General features: G+C 32.1%; 1 long non-coding RNA gene across 1 annotated transcript; it reads right to left on the reverse strand.

The window, feature by feature from the left end:
• Positions 1–10,866: 10,866 nt before the first annotated feature.
• On the reverse strand, positions 10,867–13,980 carry LOC139481671 (uncharacterized). The gene is made up of 3 exons (XR_011654657.1): positions 13,785–13,980; positions 12,907–13,010; positions 10,867–10,951 (listed from the first exon to the last, which is right to left on the reverse strand). It is a non-coding gene; the product is annotated as an uncharacterized lncRNA (long non-coding RNA).
• Between the last annotated feature and the right edge of the window lie 412 nt (positions 13,981–14,392).

Raw genomic sequence — 14,392 nt, forward strand, 5'->3', positions numbered from 1 at the left:
TTTGTAATCACATAAGCAACACGACGGGTGCCACATGTGGAGCAGGATCTGCTTACCCTTCCGGAGCACCTGAGATCACCCCTAGTTTTTGGTGGGGTTCGTATTGCTTAGTCTTTAGTTTTCTATGTTGTGTCATGTGTACTATTGTTTTTCTGTTTGTCTTTTTCATTTTTAGCCATGGCGTTATCAGTTTATTTTAGATTAATGAGTTTGACTGTCCCTTTGGTATTTTTCGTCCCACTTTTACTTACCAATTGCACAATCAACTAAAACAAAATATGAAGTAAATACAATTATTACGTTAATTGTGACTAACAATCAATTGAACAAGCGAACTGTGTGCGACAATTTGAAAAATACATTACAGATAGACATTCGAAAACCCAAAGTGTTGACTAAGATAATAGAAATACGATTGTCTCCAAACTTCTATGTTAAAGAAGGGCGTTCGTTTGGATGTAAGTGATGTACTGAAATGTATTTACGTAAGATAGGCATTATGGAGTTGGAATCTTGAATCAGACCCCATGTGAAGTATGAATATTTGTAACAACATTGCGGTACTCAAGGGGAATGATTTTTTTTAAATTTAGAAACAGAATCTTAAGGGAAAACATATCTTCTTTTCAGTGCATATACATGTTGCAGATGTACGATATGGTGTGAAAGCGTAATGGTGGGGTAGTAAGTTGTCTTTTTTTTTTTATTGAATCCCAAATTTGATTGAACGTACTTGATTAGGGATTTGATAGACGGCCAAATCAAATTATCACTTTGGATTATGAATCCTTAAGGTTAATGCCCTTTGGACGCCCATGAGAGGTGACTTGTTGCAAAGAAATTTCTTCCCGATGTGATATAGTATTATATACTCTTCGAACTCCAGTAGCAATCCAAATTTAACACCGACCTACAGTTGATTGTATTTGTGTTCTCGTCCTGACTATGCATGAAATGATTGCGACTGAAATTAACTGTCATTACATTGGTGAAGCTAAAATGAGATACAATCTATAATGTATCACACACAACAATGCAAAGCAAAACAATTAATACATGTAGCCGATAAGAGTAAAAGGTTCAACTTACCGACTTTAACATCTACAATTTAACAATAGCATGTCTTTATAGATTACAACATTCTGGATTTTGCCAGTTAAAGCAATATGTAGTGTATACGGACCCAGTGGAATGGCAAGTAAATGTTTTCAGTGTATACGGACCCAGTGGAATGGCAAGTAAATGTATTCAGTGTATACGGACCCAGTGGAATGGCAAGTAAATGTATTCAGTGTATACGGACCCAGTGGAATGGCAAGTAAATGTATTCAGTGGATACGGACCCAGTGGAATGGCAAGTTAATGTATTCAGTGCTATCAAATTACATGCACCATCCTGCAGTTGAAGAGCGCTATGTTAAAAAATCTGAAACTGGAGCTCAAAATTTGAAAAAATGGTGACCGTTCAATATTTACCAGATGGATGGGCCAGTGCATTCTTAGATATAGGAAGATATGGTGTGTGAGTGCCAATGAGACAACTCTCCATCCAAATAACAATTTTAAAAAAGTAAACCATTATAGGTCAATGTATGGCCTTCAACACGGAGCCTTGGCTCACACCGAACAACAAGCTATAAAGGGCCCCAAATTTCTAGTGTAAAACCATTCAAACCGGAAAACCAACGGTCTAATCTATATAAAATAAAAAAATAGTGTTGTTTCATTAAAAGAGTTAATGCCCATCCTTTTAAATTCTGAAAAAAAATCCTTGCCCATTAAAAAAAATCTATATAAAAAAAGTCCTTGCCCCTTAAAAACTATGAGACAATCAAAAATGATTTAGGTTCTTTTTCTATTTTAAAGTTTTTATTTTTATGTCTTGAAATCAAAGAATAGACTTTGGTGTTAATACAAAATTTAAAATGTGCTAGTTAATTTCATATAATTTGTATATGTATATTATATATGTGTGTATCAGAACCATACATTTTATTGTTTTTTAAAACCAGTATGAATTTACATGTACATACTTGATTTTATATGTACATGTGCAGCCTCAAATACAATATTGATTTAAAATAAAGGAAATAATTTAAATTAAGGGACAATAACTCTTGGACTAGTAAACATATTATCATATGCTGATTTACTAATTATTGTCCAAATAACAGAGCATGTTTATAGTTCAAATATCAATGTCCCATTATCTATTCTACTTTTCGAAAAAGAAATTATGGTCTTTTTAAGCAAATAGAGGCAGACATGTGTTTGACTTTGATGACGCCTTTTTAGCTTATCGATTAATTCCCTAAATTTGACAGCTAAACATCAAACTATCAAACAACCTCACATTCTGTTAGATCAATATATAAATGATATAGCTGTAGAGTTTTATGAAAAAGCAAATTGCTTTGAAAAAGTTAAGAATTTAAAGATGACTACTAGTATCTTGAATAAGCCTAAACTGAAAATTTGAGTTTTTTTTAAAACCTTTTTTTTTTTATTAAATCCATAAGAATGACAGCAACACACCAAACTACCAAACAACTTCACATTCTATAAGATCAATATATAAAGGAAATGGCTGTAAAGTTTTATGAAAATCAATGTTGATTTGAAAAAGTTATAAACAAATTTAAAGTTGACTATCTGAACTTCGGCACGGGACGTTTGCGCTTTTTCATAGGACATTTGGCCTTTTTTTTTTTTGGACACTTGCGCTTCAAAACATAGGACATTTTTGCTTTTTTTAAAAGCCCATTTGCGTTTTTTACATATGACATTTGCGCTTTTGCAATATTTGGTTGTTTTGACTTCCCTCCTCTTTTCCGGGGTAAGGTCCGGCAGAATTGTAATTTCCTCAGAATTCCTAGTCAACACAATAGATACAGAGGAATATACATGTAGTTTCCATTTTTTAAATCCATGACTCAGTCTGGTATAAAGCTGGTATTAACAATTTAGGCAAAAATTATATGTTCCGTCCGTTTGTGAGTGAATATGTTCCGATGATTTTCCTGACTTAAAATATTAGTATTCCCATTGTCCGTTTTAATTCTAGCATTACACTTTTTCACGGTACAATTCCATAAAAGGTCTTCACTTTTGAGAGTTTGATCAAAACGAAATGAAAACTCATCATGACATACATTTTATACCTTTGATAAATTAAAAGTCTCTATAAATTTAAACTCTATGCCTAAGACTTTGTTAATGTGAACTAATTAATGCCAAATATAAGTTGATTTTATTTACTTACAAACCTGCTCGTGCATTTTTCAATGTTATTCAACCCAAATTTATTTTCTAAGATACCTGGGACGATCCTATTTCACAAAGGATTTCTATTGTCTACTTATTGTACCTCGAACTTATTTACCCGATGTAGGTTTTTAAGTTGAGGTTCAATTCTATTAAAGTTAATCGGGCATGACTAATTATATACGCCCTCTTAAAATCAGGGGGTCCGAAATAGGATTGGGAAAAAACACCCAGCAAAATACCTTAATTTACAATTTCAAGAATTTGTTTGATTCAAAGTGCTTTTTGTTGCTTAAATATCTTCAATCAATAATCAGGCGGTATTTTGTGGAAATGAATAACCTGTCCCGAACCGGGAGATGTTGGTTGCAATAGGAATCAATTTATAAAAAAGTCCATATCTCATTAACTTACAGTGGCCGTTATTGATTGTAAATTGATGACGTTTTGTTTATGGCATTCGTCTACCGTAGAGAAAAAAGAGGGAAGGAGGGCTTAACTTACGAGTTTAATAATTATGGTTTAAATCTATTCTATTACGGCATACGTTTTACCTCTAGCGAATGCTCTGCCTTATTGTAAAAAGTACCACTCTAAATTTGTAACCATTTGCTTCAAAATTGATCCACTTTGAATCTAGTCGTGAATATGCATGACATATTTGCCACTGGACACAAAGGAGCAATAAATAAATCAGCTTCATGTAGTGATTTATAATCATTTGTCATCAGTTGATTATAGTCTCAAACAGTTTTCCAATTTTTATATATTTCATTTTTATTTACATTTGAATTTTTATGCGTAAATCTTAGCATTTCTTCCATCATTTTTCTCTTGGCTTTCATCTTTTTTTTTTTTTAAATTAAATAAAAACGTTGTCGTAGTACACATCGGGGGTTACATTGTATAATTTCCAGCAAAACTAATAGGGGAGGAACTAGAACAGAAAAACAGTCTTCATTGAGTTGCAATAACTCATATATTGAAGCGTACAATGACAGCTGTCTCGTCTAGGAGTGGCAATAACTCATACATTGAAGCGTACAATGACGGCTGTCTCGTCTAGGTGACAACATTTGCTGTTTCAAGTTTATTTATATCTCAGACTGGTATAATAGTTGTCATAAACGCAAAAAAAAAAATGATAAAGAAAAGTTGACAACAATTTATAAAAAAGATTCAACTTATTTTGAGCGTTTCATTTTTTTTATATTGTCTTGCTGATCGGTTTTGTTATATTTTTTTTCCATCTACTATTGTTCTAGCAAAACTCATAGAAAATGTTGTTAAAATCAGCCATGCGACTTATTTAAAAAGATTAAGCTGATTTTTCTTGTTGTTTACACATTTCAATCATTCAACTAGTGCGTAGATCGTCTTTCCCTCTAATGTTTTTTTTAAGGTAAAGATAGCGTGGAATTCTCACTGCACAAGGCATCTGATATACATTCCTATTATATTCTGATCGAACAAAGCTACGTATTTATATAACCAATAAGGCAAACGAACGCACCCATTTAGCAAGGGTATGGTGTGGGACGGGAGAGGTCTAGAGATGTCAATATTTCTATACCCAAGCGAATTAGGTTTTGAATAAAAGGAGATAAAGGCATACATTTATGCGACAGCAACCCAAAGACAGAGATAAATAAAAATATTTAAAGTCAACATTCGGTCTTTTTTTATAGAACATTACGTATACAGATTAATATTCTCAAAACCGACCCATGACTAAATAATAGTTATACGGAGTAAATTGAATAATATTTTCCGTTAAATATTATATATCCGAAAAGGCACATTTGATTAAATATTATATACCGTCAAAGATAATAATCCCAACAATCACAAGTGTTTGAAAAATTTCAATTTTGATTGGTGAAAATTTAAGACTTTTTAATATATACCAGTAAAAAAAAACACTTCACTGTATAATAAAACGGTAAAATAAATAATGATAATGGATGACGACCAGCGGCGAATAAAATTAATATTCAGGACGATTACGTGTAAATATAATAAAAGTATTAATCCCGTTTTTATACTAGACTGACAAGCTGAGTCGGGTTTTTTTTTATCGTGTAAGTTCACAAGATATTTGTTCGCAGGAAGAAAAGTCACCCGACCCGGACACATTTCCGGCTCTGAGCCGGCCAGTCTGTGCTCTTACTCTATGATGCCACGTGTTCAGCGTTGAAATAGAATACCAATTTAATTAACGTCTTTGTTTGACCCGTTCGGGATTCGAACAAATTTAATGACCTCCCGCTCTCGAGGCGAACGCCCCCATACGAGACCAACCAGGAGAGCGGTAGTGATCGGTAGTACAGAATATCATACCAAAAACTAAAGTACAATACACAATACAGTTTTACAGAATTCTCACAGTTACTAAAGCGAGCCAAACGTATCTAACCTAAATTGGATGCGTGAAATGATATTGTAAACTACACGTAAACATGAATGATAGACTTCAGGGTAGATTTTATGGATCAAATTAAAAACTCTTGCACCTATTATTTGAGTGGTTCAAATTTTGCCTGCTGTTTCAAGTCTTAATTTCTGTACTTATTCAATATATCCTCATTTTCTAGTGGTATTTTAAAGTTTCACGTCCAACCTCACTGTCGACCTCCTATTGTACGACTTACCTATTGTATTTAAAATTTAAGTGTTATAGTCATTAACAGGCATGAAATATTTGCTACTGGACGTAAAGCAAACCACAATCAATCAATTTAATTAATTTTTCTGGTACAGTACTAGTACTTAGCACACAAAGACAATGTCTTGTTAAATGCTATAATTTACAATTTCCATTTAAATTTTTATGTTGTTTTTTGTTTTTTTTGGGGGGGGAGGGGGGGTTCTCTTCAGTTTATCACATAACTGACTGCTTATTCAAAAGTTTAAAATAGTTTTTTACTATTGTTCTTATCTAATAATTTAATTTTGGATGTAACGCGTCTTCTGATTGGCTGAGGTTATTTTGTTATGAGCCCATAGACATAATTTAGTCATGTGACCGTGACGTCATCAACGTTTTTTTCATGGTTTTCTACGGTTTAAAATGGAATTTAGAATTAAATTATAAGAAATGACTGTAATATTTTTTCTGTCTATTCGAAATAACATAAAAAATGTGGTGCACACTGCTAAATAACCCGCTACGCGCGTTATTCAGTGTGCGCTTTTTTTATGTTATTTCTTCATAGACAGAAAAAATATTACAGTCATTCCTTAAATGTTGAAATACGATTTATAACATATGATTTTGTTTTTGTCAGGCAAGGATAAAACTAAGAAAGATAAAAGTTTTTTTTTCAGGTGTTTTTGCTTCATTTAGACATGAAAAGGGAATACCGGACGACTGAATTAAAGTGTTTGTTTTCATAAAATATATTGAACTTGCCAGCATATCTCACCCAACACGTTTTGATCGGGACAGTGAAACCTTGTTTAATACGGTTTTAATCATTGAAGTTTGCATGCATAGTTCTTATTTAAAAAAAACCACAAAAAATAAAGCAAGATCTATTAATTAATTGGACTGAATAGACAAAACTTATTATTTTGCATTCGTATGTATCTTAATGTAGGAAAATTACCAAATCAGAAACAAAAGGAACATTTACCGGATGATTATTGTGAAGGACCGCATGCATCCTTGGGACTGTCCGATTAGAAGTTCTTAAACAAGCTGTTTAAAAAGCTAATTGTTGGAAGAGTTTACTTACTGTTTTCTAAGGTCTGATCTTTACGATTCTATTTCATGATTACTGATAGATCAAAAACATCAAGTATATATAGCATGAAGATGTTGGGCCTAATACTCATTGGTCAGTTATATATTAGGCTTGTATGGGGGTTTTGATTGCCTGATTTATTAAATAAGAAATCGTTATTTTGAAAAGTTGGCTAAAAAATATAAATTTAACCCCTAATTTGTAAAACTATCATTCGGTGTTATTTAGATGCTAATCTTTTTTGTTATCATAAATAAATAATTGTATGATTTAATGCCGTTAAATCGTTCCGTGTTCATGTCAATTTGGTAACTGTTAATTGTACATATCAGTCTGAGTACTGTTTAACTATCATTTAAGTTTAACATATTTGGACTCGTCCAGTTGAGGGGAATTAGGTTTCTGCAAGTGCTTTTTATGTACTTTTCTTATATTTTTAACGGTTTGTAAGTCAGTAAAAGTTCAATGATTAAGTTAATATTGACATTAAAAGACCTCCTCACAAAAACGGCTGTTCAAATCCCCTCGCCCTTCGGGCTCGGGCATCTGAAGACCCCTTTTTGCTCGGAGGTCTTTTAATATCAATATTAACTTATCATTGAACTTTTACTATTACGTAATGCTTCTGCTCACTTAAATTAAAGGTATACGGCTATAGGCAAAAAGCGCAAATGTCCGGTCAATTTAATACAAGTGAATCAAAATTTAAAGTGCAAATGTCCATAGTGTTTGAAGAGCGAATGTCCTATCGATTTTCAGGTAAAAAAGCGCAAACGTCCTGTGCCCCTGAATTTAGCCTGAACTGTAAATTTAAACTTTTTTTTAAACCCTTTTATAAAATCCGTAAGAATAACAGCAATACACCAAACTACAAATCAACCTGGAATTCTGTAAGATCAATATATAGATGAAATAGCTGTTGAGTTTTATGAAAATCCATATTGATTTAAAAAAGTTATAAAAGAATTTAAAGATGACTATATAGATTCAGCCTAAACTTTAAATTTTAGATTTTTTATACCCATTTATAAAATCCATAAAAATGACAGCAATACACCAAAGTGCAAAACAAATTGGCTTTCAATAAGATAAATATATAATTGAGATAACTGTAGAGTTTTATGAAAATCCAAGTTGATTTGAAAAAGTTATAAAAAAAAATTAAAGTTGACTGAATTTAGCCTTAACCGAAAATTTGAGCTTTTTTTTCTTACTGATTAATTAAATCCATAAATTTTACAGCAATATACCAAACTATTAATTAACTTTGTATTCTATAAGGTCAAAAATAATTTAAAATATAGTCAGAACAGAAAATTCTAGCTTTTTTTATTCCCTAATTGAATCCTTAAAATTGACAGAAATGAACCAAGCTACCAGTTTGTTGAGACATGTTTTGAGTGCACAAAAGAAATTTCTTACACCGATAAAATTGATAGCAAAATTTTTCCTATAAAGTATGTTTTGGCCCATCCACTAAATATTTAAAAAAAAGTTCTCGCCCATCAAATATTTCATCAACAAAAGTGCTTGCCCCGCTGCATTTTGCACCGGCCCATCCATCTGATAAATATTAAACGGTCCCTGACACATGTTACAGGAGGCGACATCACAGATAAGTCTTTTAAAGCTAAGACAGGAGGTTTGAGAAAGATCTTGTATAATTTTGGGTGGTTCAAAATAATATGTTAATTGTTACGGATTAAATGGTAAAGGTTAGTAAAAGAAGAATTGTATAATACAAGAAACGGAACTATTTCTCTTCGCCTCTTCATATATATAATATATATAGCAGAAATACAAAAATGCGGGGATCCCAGGTGTGGAACGTGCGAAATCCTAGAAGTGGGACAAAGTAAAACTCTGAAATCCGGCATAGTAATCAAACCGAATAAAAGCATGAACTGTAAATCAGAAAATGTCATTTATTGTGCAACCTGTCCCACTTGTAATAATAAACAGCTGCGCCATGAGCGCATGATACGCCCGACGTCTTATGTGGAAGTCTTATGCAATAATCATAAATAGTTTATGAGAAAGTTTTAAGCAATAACCATATATTGTTTTAGAGACACGGCGGGACATGTCAAACCCCCACCCTGTTTTTTTTACAAAAACTAAATATTACCAAATATAAATTTTGAATCAAAACCAAAAATTATACAGATCTTTAGATAAATATATCAAAGAAGTGTGTAAAGTTTTAAGCAATAATCATAACTTATTTTTGAGATAAGGCGCGACATGTAAAAAACCCTCCCCTGTTTTACAAAATACTCAATAACTCAAAAATAAAATTTTGAATAATCATCAAAAAGTATACAGATCTTAACATTAATAGAACAAAGAAGTGTGTAAAGTTTTAAGCAATAATCATAAATTGTTTTTGAGATACGACACAACATGTAAAAAAAAACCCTCCCCCTTTTTTACAAAATACTAATAACTCAAAAATGAAATTTTGAATCATCACCAAAAAGTATACAGATATTGCGATTAATATAACAAAGACATGTGTAAAGTTTTAAGCAATAGTCATAAATAGTTTTTGAGATATGGCGCGACATGTAAAAAAACCCTCCCCCTTTTTTACAAAATACTCAATAACTCAAAAATGAAATTTTGAATCAATACCAAAAAGTATACAGATATTGAGATTAATATAACTAAGAAGTGTTTAAAGTTTTAAGCCATAATCAAGAATCGTTTTTGAGATACAGTGCGACATGTGAAAAAAAACACATCCCTGTTTTAGTTATAAAGTGCCGTAACTCAAAAAGTTTAAATCTTATTTTCACCAAAAAGTATACAGATCATTTGACTATCATAAGAAACAACTATATTAAGTTTCATGAAATTTGGATAAGTCGTTCTCAAGTTACGGTGCGACATGTTTACACCGGACAGACGGACAGACGGACGGACGGACAGACAGACAGACAGACAGACAGACGGACGGACACCGGACATTTGTATACCATAATACGTCCCGTCAAAATTTTGACGGGCGTATAAAAACTACATAGGTCAAACAAATCGACGAATTGATAGAGTGAGAGTTCATAAACAGCAGATAAAGGACCCTTCAATTAGAAATTCCACCTGTTCTGAACACTTTGACCGATGTGGAAAGGGAAATTTCAAAATATATCCCTTTTTTAAGATGTGGACCGAAGATAAAATTCCGCGTGAAGCCAAGGAAAAATATTTTATTGAAGTTTATAAGCCGACATTAAATAGGAAGTGAAATTCGGTCTGTTAATAAAATTCCGTAAGATATATAAAACTACCGCATGACGTTACTATAACTTAACGTCACAAGTCGTTACTATAACGTCACGTCACAAGTCGTTACTATTAACGATAACAATTCTGTCTGATGAACCGCATGAGATGCGGTGAAAGCGCTAACAGAAACAATGTTCGATTTATGATGTGATTTTTTTGTGTTTTTTACTTTTAACTATATTTTCTGTACCAAGGACTTTTAATTTATCAAAATATATAGCACAAAATCCAATAGCCAATATACCGATGTCAGTTAGGTCCTTAACTTAAACATTTGCGTCTTTACATCGGACAAGTTTGCATACAGCAATACTTGAAATTTGTGGAAGAATTCACTACAAGTAAATCATTAATTTAAGATATATTTTCTATCATACAACATTATGCTTGCAGTATGAACTGTAAACTACGGTTAAAATTTTGTAAGCTGCAATTCAAATGGCGAGTGATATCAAGTGTTCGTAATAATTTATCAAGCAATTGTTGTTACGCGTTAATTTATAACCGTATAAAGGCGAGTATTTTTTAATCAATGTATCTCACACTTGTTTTTTTTGTTATTTACGTTACTGTATTACCTATTAATGCCCGTGTCGATTCGAAATCAATGCCAATGCACACATCACATAATGTTGGGTAGTTTGGAAACACTTCTGCAAATAATCATTAAGTTATGATTGTAAATATTCATAAAAGAATAGTCTGCATATATAAACACACCTCTATACTATCATTTGAGACATACTGTTCATAATTTGTGTATCAATCCCTGTATCAATAAACTCATTATGGACACCAGGATTGCAATTTTATATTTACGCCAGACGCCCGTTTCTTCTACAAAAAGATGCATCATTGACGCTTGAATCAAAACATGTTAAAAAGGCAAAATAAAGTACGAAGTCGAAGAGCATTGAGGACCGAAATTCCCTAAAGTTTTGCCAGATACAGCTATTGTTATCCATTCCTGAGGTAGAAAAGCCTTCGTATTTAACAAATTCAAATTTTTATTAACAGTTAATTTATAATTATGTAAATATCAATGTCAAGTCAACACAGTAGTGTTGACTACTGGGCTTGTGGTACCCTCGGGGAATTAAATCTCCTCCAGCAGTGGTGTCAACATTTTGTTTTATCTTGTAATAATCTTGTAAATATGAGTTAAACATTGACACATTTTGCATTTAATACATGGTGCCAACACTTTGAATGATTATTAGCAGTGAAAATATCATCATTGAACTGAATTTCAAGAGCTCTCCGATAATGAATCATGCTAGATGTTTTTTATTTGTTTTGCATCATAGAATATAGAATGGAAATCAGAAATGTGGCAAAAACGGCTATAAAGAAGCAACCCGCTTTAGCCACCAATGGGTCTTCAACGCAACGAGTTCATCCTGCACCCTGAGGCGGGCTAAACAATAATATATTTCATAGCTATTCAAATATTATAATTTTCCGTAATTTTCCTGATAATTTACTTTCTTATCAGAGTAGAGTAAAATGAAAAATTATGGCTAAGGGGACACGTGACGTTGTCAATGAAAAAACAACATCGTCATAGGTAAAATTGCAATTAACAGATTAACATTTGTCATCTCAAACCGTAACAGCTTAAGCGAAAAAATCAAAATCGTTGAACAATAATTTCTAGTAGTTCTGCGAAATGGACGTCTGACGAAACATCGATACTTTCAAATGAACCAAAATTTCACTCACCATGGTATATGTGCATATCAAACGAAAGACACAGATGGATTCATGACAAAATTGTGTTTTGGTGATGGTTATGTGTTGAAGATCTTACTTTACTAAACTTTCTTGCTGCTTACAATTATCTCTATCTATAATGAAATTGGCCCAATAGTTTCAGTGGAAAATGTTAGTGAAAATTTACAAATTTTAAGACAATTGTTAAAAATTGACAAATTAAGGGCAATAACTCCTTAGGGGTCACTTGACCATTTTGGTAACGTTGACTTATTTTTAGGTTTTACGTTGCTGAACATTATTGTAGTTTACAATTTATCTCTATCTATAATATTATTCAATATTTAAATTACCAATCCAAGGGCAGCAACCTAACAACGGGTTGTCCGATTCATCTGAAAATTCCACGGCAGATAGATCTTGAGAAGCAATTTCCCCCATGTCAAATTTGCTCTAAATGCTTTGGTTTTTGAATTATAAGCCAAAAACTGCATTTTATCCCTATGTTCTATTTTTAGCAATTGCGGCCATCTTTGTTGGTTGACCGAGTCACTGGACACATTTTTCAAACTAGATACCCCAATGATGATTGTGGCCAAGTTTTGTTTAATTTGGCCCAGTAGTTTCAGAGGAGAAGATTGTTGTAAAAGTTAACGACGACGACGGACGACGACGGACGACGGACGCCAAGTGATGAGAAAAGCTCACTTGGCCCTTTGGGCCAGGTGAGCTAAAAATACAACAGGCTAAACTATTAAAGGCTGGAGATTCCTGATTTGGGATAGGATATATGACTCACAAACAATAGAACAGTACCTTTTACATATGTTTTATAAATAAAAAGTAAAATTATTAGCAACATGTTTTAATATTATATTGTCATTCGTTTACTTACTAAAAGGACTGAAATGAAGGATTCGAATAGCGTTGGTTTGATCATAGAAGGTTTCTTTTCTACATGCATATAATGAATGTGTTTCATTACCTGGAATCACCTGTCTAATAGCAATAAACTCATCATATATATCAGGTTAACAATTTTGTAAGCTAGAAGATCATTTTGTCTGCAGTAACGCTCGAAAAAAGTTTAAAAAAAAAATAAAAAATAAAAAAATTGAAGAGAATTTAGATCCAAATATTTCGAAATACAACAATACAACTAAGGTATTTTCTTATTTCCTTTGTTAGAAAATCGTAAGTTTTTTTTCGAAAAACATCCACTTTACAATTATGATCAGATCAATGATTATTTTTGTCAACACATACGTGCTGACTACCGGGCTGATGATACCCTAAGGATAACAAAAAAGAGAAATGTTCCGGTTGATATAGGTTTAAACATTTTGGTTTTTTGTTTTTGTTTTTTTTGTTTTTGTTTTTTTTAATTTTTGTGGTTGATTTTAGCGATTAATAATGATTGAAATGGAATTATTGTATATGTTAAATTTGTCCTTTGATTTCTAAGGGTAATTAGAGTCATTTATTCAATAACAGCGTGACATTTATTTTAAGTTAATGCTTTCCGTAAAAACACTGTTTTTTGTTTAAAAAAGTTTTTTTCCGTCATAAATATGCAACTTCATTGTTCCTAAATTATTACATTACCATAAATGAAGCGCATTTGATAGTATCGTCGAAACAGTCTCTCTCTTATTGCGATAAGTTATAGGTTGATCCTCGCCAAACGAAATCCAAAAATTGAAATGTCAATATGTACAAAAATTGTATTATACTGCTTCTTGAGTGAGAGAGACAAAGACATCAAAGACTTACCTCGCTACAAGAAAATGTCCTTGCCTAATATAACATTCATTTATTCTTTTAACTGTTCCATTATTGGTTGTCGCTATCAATATCGTCGGGTCATCACTGCTGAAACGTGTAATATCACCACCTTCTGTACCTTCTCTGAGGTAGGCTCTATCTTGCTTATTACACTGGAAAGCACACATGCCTTTATAGTTTACCGGTGAACATAGGAATGAGTGGAAATAAAAGTGTATCTGATAAATGTTTTTGATGGGATTTGCTTTATATTACATTAAACAAATATTTAGTTATAATCTTTTGATAATGTTTTCGCTTACTTTAATATGTGACACATTATAATGACCTTTCCAGTATCCAGTGTTATGTTTCAAATTCAACGAATAATAAGTTAGTTTTTTGTTTCATTTATTGTGGCATTGAAAACGTTCAATAATGTGAAAAAAATAGGGGAAAACATCTTTTTGAGAAAAAAAATCAACATTCGTATTTTTTGGTTGCATTTTTTTAATTGACACATTTTTTATCTTCCCCGCAATTTGGTATTTTACTTCGAAAGTTTTGTTCATTTATTTTCTCTTGTATGTTTTTATTTATTAAAATGAAACTAGGAA

This window comes from Mytilus edulis, chromosome 7 (genome assembly GCF_963676685.1).
Source record: "Mytilus edulis chromosome 7, xbMytEdul2.2, whole genome shotgun sequence".
NCBI classification, from domain to species: Eukaryota; Metazoa; Mollusca; class Bivalvia; order Mytilida; family Mytilidae; genus Mytilus; species Mytilus edulis.